Here is an 8,750-nt window from a genome sequence, read left to right on the forward strand (position 1 = left end):
AGAAAGTGGCCAACCAGTAAGGGCTGCAGCTGGTGAGGGGCTGACGTCTGAGAGGGTGAGAGGGCAGGCAGGATGCTAAGCCACCCCAGCTGAGGCCAAATTCATCTCCTCACCAAGGACAGACTCCCCAGAGGACTTCAGGGGACAGAACCTCCCAGGGCACAGCTCACCCCTCAGGTGCCTCCACAGAGGCCCCTTACCTAGCCTGCTGTGTGCCTGGGCCTCAGATCCCCCAGCTGACCCCTCTCCTTCCCACATGGCCTCCTTGCAGCCCCTCTGCCTTTAACCAGGGCACCTGAGGCCAGCCAGGAGTCTGCCATGGGCTGGCCATCTCCCCGTCGCGTGGGCACGTGGGCTGGGCCTGCTCAGCACCACACCTCACCTCTGCTGGCCTAGTGGTCAGCACCCACTTGTTCCAAAGGCGGTGAATCACGTAGGCAAGGAGAGAGGAGGCAGGCTGGGTGGTAAGGGTGACAGCGAGCAGGTTCTCATATGGCCCGCGCCTGCTGGCTCCTCCCAGGGGCCCCCTCCCAGGGGCCAGCTGGGGGCCACCAGGTGATGAGGACCTGGTGTGCAGGGGGGAGGGGGGCTGGTGACAAGGACAACGTCAAACCAGGCAGCACCAGGCACTGGAGCTGAGGCCTGAAGGCAAGCAGGGTGGAGCGTGAGCAGCAGGAGGGGAGGGGGCCTGGCCTGCTGCTGACTGTGACATCCCTGAGGGCTCCTCACTCCCCAGCAGCAGCCGGGCTCCAGGGAGAATCCCTCTGGGCACCCTGTGGGGGCCAACGCAGCTCCCCGCGCTCCACAGCACCCACCTCACTGGGCTCCACCAAGACAGAGGGCAGCTGCGGGCCCAGCCGAGGGCCCTTCTCCCGGGCTGCCACTGCAGCCTGCAGGGACAGAGGCAGGGGCCAGGGCAACGCCAGGTTCCCACCCACACCTGTCCTGCATCTGTCCACCAGGAAGTAGGGGACAGGCTGTGCACCTCCCTCAGAGGAGCGTGGCCCTCCTTCATGCTGCCCCTGAGGCTGGCGCACTCAGCTCTGCCCGGGGCACCACGGGACCCACTTGGGCTCGGCCCTGAGGCCCATTTCACAGGGGTCTGAGGCCAGAGAGGCCAAGGCCACATAGTGAGGGAGCCGAGAGTTCTGCACATCCCCAGCTGCCTCCCATACCCTGTGCAGTCCCTCCTGGGGTCTTCCTTGCTGGGCCCTCTCCCTGCTCGGAGCAGCTAGGAAGCAGTTGCCATAGCAACCTGAGTGGCTAGCTCAGGGCTCATTATCCAGTGCCCACAAGCATGTGGGGGTACCTGCCTGAGCTCTCCTGGTTTCCTCAGCATCTCTGCCTCCCATTCAAGGCCAAGGTAGAGGCCTGAGCCACTGTGCTCCCGCTCAGGCCTCTGACCCCAGCGCCACTGCAGCCCTAACTCGCCTGCACCACTGCACTCCACGCCTTCGCTGACGCTGGTCCCCTTCCGGAGCTCCCCACCCTCCACCTCTTTTACCAGCAAGGAGAGTTGCTTGGTGATGTACACCTTCCCCCAGTGGCATGGTGCTCAAATGAGGGCAGGCAGGCAGCTGGCAGGTCTTAGCTGAACAGCCCGCACACTACCGCAGCACTGCCACCTGAGCATGTGCCTGAATGCACATTCTTGGGTCCAGCCCAGACTCTCTGGTTGGCGGCCCAGAAGCCAGCACTTCATCCAAGTACCACAGATCACCCTGAAGTGTGAGAACAGATGTCGCTGGGCTGGGACTCTTGTAGAATCAGACCGCAAAGCAGGGACCCTGTCATGCACAACGACTGGGCCTTCCTGGCCCTCCTGTCGCATTGCCAGTGCAGGGCTCCTTCTCGCTCCGGGAATCCCTCCCCACCCACCATTCTCCTTCATGCCCTCTTCTAGGAAGGCATGCTGGCCCCAGCCAGCTGCACTCCTCTGCACAGAGCGCGCCATGGGGTGAGGGAGGCCAGGCCGGCACAGCTTGGAGTTCCAAGGCCTGGGGCCCACCCTCTCCATCTGCTCTGCCAGAGATGCTGTAGCTGCAGCCCCAGGCTCCAGACTGGCCCCTGTGTAACACTAGACTGGGCACCCCCACTCTGGCCCCACTGGCCCCCAACAATGCCAGCAATGAGAGTGGCCCAACTCTAGAACTCAGAACAAGAAAGCACCCCTTGTGTAGGGACCTCACTTTAAGCTGCATTAATACCTCCTCCCCAGAGAACCAGAGCCAAGGGCAGGGGACCCTGGCATTGCCTCGCCCAGCAAAGAGCACATAGGCTTAGGAAGTGAGCCCTTAGGTCCCTGAGGGCAGAAGGGGTGCCATGTAAACCAAGGCAGCTTGACCTTCAATTGCTTTATGTATCAGACCTCTATAGAAGAGCAACTGTCTCCTGAACCAGATGGGTAAACTGAGGCATGCCCCAAGTCACGGGCAGGCACTTGAGGCTGGCCGCCTCCCATCCCCCAGAGCTGAGGGCTGGCAGACCCCAGGCCCTAATTACGTACCATTCCTGCTGGGCTTCCAGCCTCCGGGTGGGGCTTTGCTCTGGCCTGGCAGGCCCGGGGGCAGCCATGCCGTCCAGGGGTGGCACTGTCAGGCTGCACAGAGATGGGGAGCAGAGATGAAGTGTCTGCTGTGGGCCAGATGCTGGGTCCCAGCCTCCTCCCAGAAGCTGCAGACTGACCCAACCTGCCCACCCCCACCCTACCCCAGGCCCAGTGCCCACTGCCCCGGCCAGACCTCCATCACTGCTGCTCCCTGCCCAAGCCCATTGTCCAGGGGGCACTGGGCAGGCACTCCACGGGGTGCCGGTGGCAGCAGAGGGCCAAGGGCAGGAGGGGGTGAGGCTGACACAGCCTTCAGACTCACGAAGGCTCCCTGGCAGAGGGCCTGCTGATCTGAGGAGGGGCAGGAGGCAGCCAGGCCAGCAGGGAGAAGGGTGTCCTGAGGCAGAGACAGTGAGAGAGGCATATAGAGTGGGGGGCCCAGGTGGGTGTCCAAGGCTAGGGCCAGCATGGGCCAGGTTGAGCTTGCCTAAGGCAAAGATGTTCAGGTCCTTCCCAAGAGCAGATACCCCCCACACACCCAACACCCTCAACACCCACCTCCAAAGGGAAACTGATATCCTGCCTGCCCTTGGCCATGCCCACAGGCACACGCAAGGGAGCCAGGCCAGAAGCAGCGAGGGCTCTGGAAAGATCATGGGCACCAGCCACAGACTCTCCCCCTGCACTAGGCCAGAGGCAGAATGGACATGGAGTCTGGCAGGCAGACACCTGACCTTGGTACTGGCTGGGAGGCAGCAGGGGGCCACGGGCAAGAGGCAGGAGTGCGGGAAGGGGCCTGGGCAGAGGGAAAGCGCTGACCAGCCGGACAGAATGCCTGTGATGCCCTCCTGAGTGTGGGGAGGGTCCTGTGGGCACGCAGCAAAGGGGGTGGGCTGCTATTCCGGGAAGTGAGGTTTCTTTCTCCAAACACCCAGCTCAAGTCAGCTCAGATTCCACTGAGACCCAGGGAAGGCCGGGAAGCGCCACACACTGCGCCGGGTGTCCTGGGGCACGGGCAGCCACCCATAGCCCGCAGTGCCTCCACCCGACGCCAGAGGACGTGAAAGGTCCCCCAAGCTAGATGATCCCAGCTCAGTCCCTCCATGTGAACCCGCCTGGAATCCCATCCCAGGACCCCAGAACCTCAGCTCGAGCCCAGGGCAGCCAGGACAGAGACCAGGTGGGTGGACCCAGAGGTCCAGACAGATGCAAGAGGGAGGCCAGAGGGAGAGGCAGGAAAGCCTGCTGGCCAGGGACGAAGGAGAGAGACGAGAGGGGGCAGAAGCTGACCGTGGAAAGGGTACAGATGGACGGCGAGGCGCGGGTACCGCAGAGAGGACGGCAGCGGTCACCCTGGAGGGCAGGGGGCTGCGGGCAGAGAGCAGGCGTGCGGGGGCGACCTCCCTGCCGCGGCGCCCCAGGGCTCAGAGCCCGCAGAGCGTTCACACGTGGGGGGCTTGCTCCACACCCACCTGGCCGGCTCCCAGGCGCCAGGTACCGCCGCGCAAGGACCCTGCGGGCGCAGGTCTCGCCCACGGCCGGAGTCCAGCAGCCAAGAGCTGACGGTGGTCCCCGAGCGCTTCCTTTCCCTGGGGGCTCCCAGTCAAACCCCTTACTCGTTCTGCCTCCTCTCCCACCCACGCCGCGCCTCCCGCCGGGCCAGGGCGCAGGGGGACCTGTCGGACGACGGCGGGGAAGGGGCGCCCCCGCGCCGCGCTCACATTCACCCACCGGCGCCGGACACTGGCGCAGCGCCGGCCCGCTCCGCTCAGAGCCGCTCGCAGGGGTCGCCCTCCGGGCTCCGCGTCCCGCCCCCACGCTCTCCGCCCACGCCCACGCTCGCCCGGCCCCTCATTCACACTCACGCCCAGCTCCCCGGTGGCACTTGGTCTCATCCTCCGTTTGACCAGCATGCATCCCTCGGAACCTGATCCTGGTTACTGAGACCCCAGACCTCAAGTTCGAGGTTCAGGAATTCAGGGGGTGGACTTCAGTGCGGCCAGATGCATGGAAAGAGGACACCCTCCATTTGGAAGAAGTGAAGAGAAGGGAAACACCTAAGCGGTGGGCCAACGTGGGTGAGAGACTGTCCTCACACCTCTGCCCTCTCATCTTCATCCCCAGTCCCAAAAAGGAGCAGAACAGCCCTGGGACAGTCAGCCTCACTCAGCCTGGTGCGCAGGCCTGACACCCGAGGCCAAGGCACATGACTCCTGAGTCACGTGATTCCCCAGCCTTCCACCATCCGGCACCTAACATCCAACTTCCACCCAATGTCCATCCAAAATCCACCATTCAGCAGCCATTTATTCAACCACCACCATGTACCACGCATCTTTATTCATGTGCCTTCTACCATCCAATCACCCTCCAACCACCCCCAAAAAATTCAACCTTTTACTGTCATCCACCATCAATAATCCAACATTTGTCCCATCCACAATCCACCTTCTAACTCTCACCACCCAATCACGGTCCACTCACTATCCACTATTCACCCACCACCCAGCCTCCAGCCACCAGCTATCGCCACTACCCACCACCCAACCCAGTCCAGCCACCAAGTCTACCATGCATCCGTTCATTCACCACCCACACCCACCATTTACCAAATGTCACTACACCGTTAAAATACCCTTCAGCCCAACATTAATTCACCATCCATCCATCCACCACCTTTCTACCCATCCATCATTCAATATCTAACAGAACAACTGTCTATCCATCTACTATTCCTTTATTCAGGTACCACATATCTGGTTGTCAGTCATCCATCTACCATCTACCTACTGGCCATTTTTCTGGGTTTATCTACTATGCACCCATTGACTTCCACCCATCCAGTCAGCCAAAATTCATCCATCTACAATCCAGTTACTAATCATTCACCATTCATTCATATTTCTATGCACTACAATTCACCACCCACTCACTCACCACTCATTTACCAATCATCCATCTTTTATCCCACATATCTACCCATTCATTGGCTATCTTACACTATCTTCTGTCCATCCATCCATAATTCACTGTTCATTTAGTGCCATTTGCCATCCATCCATATTCATACAGTCGAGAAAAATTTACTAGATGCCTTCTATGTGCCAACAATATGCTGGGGATAGAGCAGAGAGAGTAGTGAGGATTCATCCACCGTAGTCTATCCACCATTCACCCACTGATTTCCTGTGCATCATCTCCATCCATTATTCACCATCTATACAATATCCATCTTCATTCCTCATCCACTCATCATCCAGTTGCCCTTTATCCACCTTCCTCCATCTATACATTAAACCGTTCGTTTACCATACACTATTCATTACCCATCCACCATCCACCATCTTTCCATCCACAATTCACCTTTCAGGCGTCCATTTTCCAAGATGCAGCCATCAACCATTCACCATCTATAGATCCAGAGCCCACCCATTTCATTATCTATCCACTATCCAGCTTCCACAGTACATGACCTTTTACCCATCAGCCCAGCAACTATCCATTTACTTGCTCTATCCCCCCATTATGCACCATCCAGCCACTATTTATTTGTTCACCATTCATGATTCATCCTTCAATCATATAGCTATTCACATTTATCTACCATCTATCCATCCATTCTGTATGAATAGATCCATCACAATCACTTACTATTTATTCACCATTCATCCATTCTTCCATGATGCACCCACCCACCAAGCATCCATATACTATTTATCACCTGCAGTTCATCCACTATGTATAGATTCTCTTAGTGTCCAACAATCCATCCATTTTGTGTCAACATCCATCCACCCTGTCTATCAATCTACAGTCTAGTTATGTGTTCATTCTCACTTAATCAACTACCATTTTACAGAGGCATCCACCATCTTCCATTCATCCACCATCCAACATGCCTACCGCACTTCCAGTAGCTATCCAACCATTTGTCTATACACCCATCACATACACACATACACACAAACTTACATTCTGCAATTGCATCCATCATTCATCCATTAATTCACCTCCCATCCATTCATCCTGCACCAACCATCTATCCATCTAGTAATTTTCAGTCCTCCATCATTCCACCATACATTCATCTATTATCCTTATACGATATCATTATGTTAGCCATAGACAGAACCATCAGTTAACCATTCTCACTTCTGTCTCTCTAGTACTCATCTCCATCTGCATCTATCCACTCACTGTCTCACCATATGTTCACCCATTCATTCATAAACCAAACATTTATTAATAAATATTAATATTAAACATTTATCACTCTGTGCTAGTGTGGCTTCTAGGATCACCAAGATGAGTAAGATCCCATCCAAATTCATGGTCTGATGAATTCACAGTCTGATGGCTCAAAAAGGGGCAACAGGTCAGACAGAGAAATGCCAGTGTAAAAATGCACATTGTGTCTAAATCTCAGTGCCCCCACCTTCCAGCCACGGGAGCTGGAGCTCTTTGCACAGGTTTCCTGGGAGGAGGACTTCTCGGCAGGACCAGCAGAGGCCTGATCCGGGCAAGCCGGCTGCAGCATAGGAGACCTGACGACGTGGGTGTAAAGAGAGTGAGGCTGGAGAAGAGTCGGCAGGGATCACCCAGCCAAGGGGTGTGGCCCTGCTCAGGGGTCCCTAACGGTAACGGGGAGCTCTGGGAGGGTTCAGGCAGGCAGCCCCAGTAAGTTCTGAGAAGGGACCCCATCCCATACACACACACTTCTCCCCTGGAGAACCCCTGAACGAGGACAGGGGCTTGCCTTCAGGCCGCACAGCAATGCTGAGTGGTCACCATGGCTACAGCTGCATTATCTTGACACCCAGACATGCCATGCTGCACAGGAAAACCTGTACTGGCATGCTCCTCCTTCCACCACCCCATCCTCCAGAGGGCCACCCCCCGCCTTTCCACTCGAGCAGGAAGTGCTCTCCCTACTTGTTAACGAGGGTGCCAGCTGTCCCCTGAGCATTGGTTGTCACCCAGGATGCTGTCTGACAAGGGCGTCAGGGCTCCTGGGGGTTGCTCCTAATAGGGCTCTGAGGAAGTGCTCGAGGCCCTTGGGATGGAAAGCTCTGATGGTGGAGGGGCAGGTTGGGGACAGGGAGTGCCTTTGAAGACAGGCCTGGAGGCCCGTATCTGAGCCTACAGTCAGCTTTGGGGCCCGTCTTTGCCTCCAGTCTCCCATACTGTTCCCCCTCCCTCCTGCCTGCCACCGCGGGCCCTTCTCCTCAGGAGACAGGCAGGTCTGGAGGCAGCAGCTGTGTGTCCTGGCCAGCCAGCCTTTACTGTGTGTGGGGAGGAGGTCCTGCCCCTCTCTGGGCCTCTGTGTCCCTGCCAATTCCACAGGAGGTGAAGGAGACTAAATGAAGAGTAAGGACCTACTGTCTCTGATGGTCCCTGGCCAAGTGAGGCTGGAGTTAACCCCTTCCCAGCCCCCTCACCCACCCACAGACCTTCCAAAGCTGGAGGTGAGGGCAGCCCCGGGCTGAGGGTGCTCAGAGCAAGAGGAATCCTGGCTCTGGGCCAGAAGTTTGCTCTTGGCTCCCTCTGGTGGCCTCCCTGGAGTAAAACACCTCAGACTCCCTCTGACCGGCTATACGGCCTCTGCAGTGACACTACCGCAGCACCTGGGTGTCAATGTCAGACTGAGTGCTCTGAAGTGCGACACGAACACAGTCCCCCTGTACTTTGTCCTCACCTGCTGGTCCTCTGTGAGAGGCAGGTCCGGGACTGCGCCCCTCTGCCCTCGGTGGGCTGCTGGGCAGAGGGTCCTAAGTAAATGACCCCAGGGGAGACCAGGAGGGAAGGAGGTCCGGCCGGGGAACCTCCTCCTGTCCTGCTGACCGTCTACCCTGGTAGAATGCAAGGCCCGTGGGCAGGGATTTTTAACTGTCTTCCCAGCACTAAATCCCCAGCCCCTAAAGATTGGTTGATTGCACAAAGTTTCTGGACCTTTCTTGTTTAATATAAATAATCGTATTTCAGAGTTTTAAAAATGCCATAATAAGAGAATCACACCATCAGAGGCAGCCCAGGGGTCAGCTATGAGCAGATGTGTGGGACACAGTGCGGGGTGCCCTTCCCAGGGTCTATGAGACCCCAAGAGCTGCCGGTGCCATCGGCCACCGCCGCAACGTCCCCTGAGGCCGGCGGTCTGCCCCCTGCTCTGAGCCCCAGACGAGCTGGGGGACAGCTCCCCAGGGGA

The sequence above is a fragment of the Manis pentadactyla genome, chromosome 11 (genome assembly GCF_030020395.1).
Source record: "Manis pentadactyla isolate mManPen7 chromosome 11, mManPen7.hap1, whole genome shotgun sequence".
NCBI classification, from domain to species: domain Eukaryota; kingdom Metazoa; phylum Chordata; class Mammalia; order Pholidota; family Manidae; genus Manis; species Manis pentadactyla.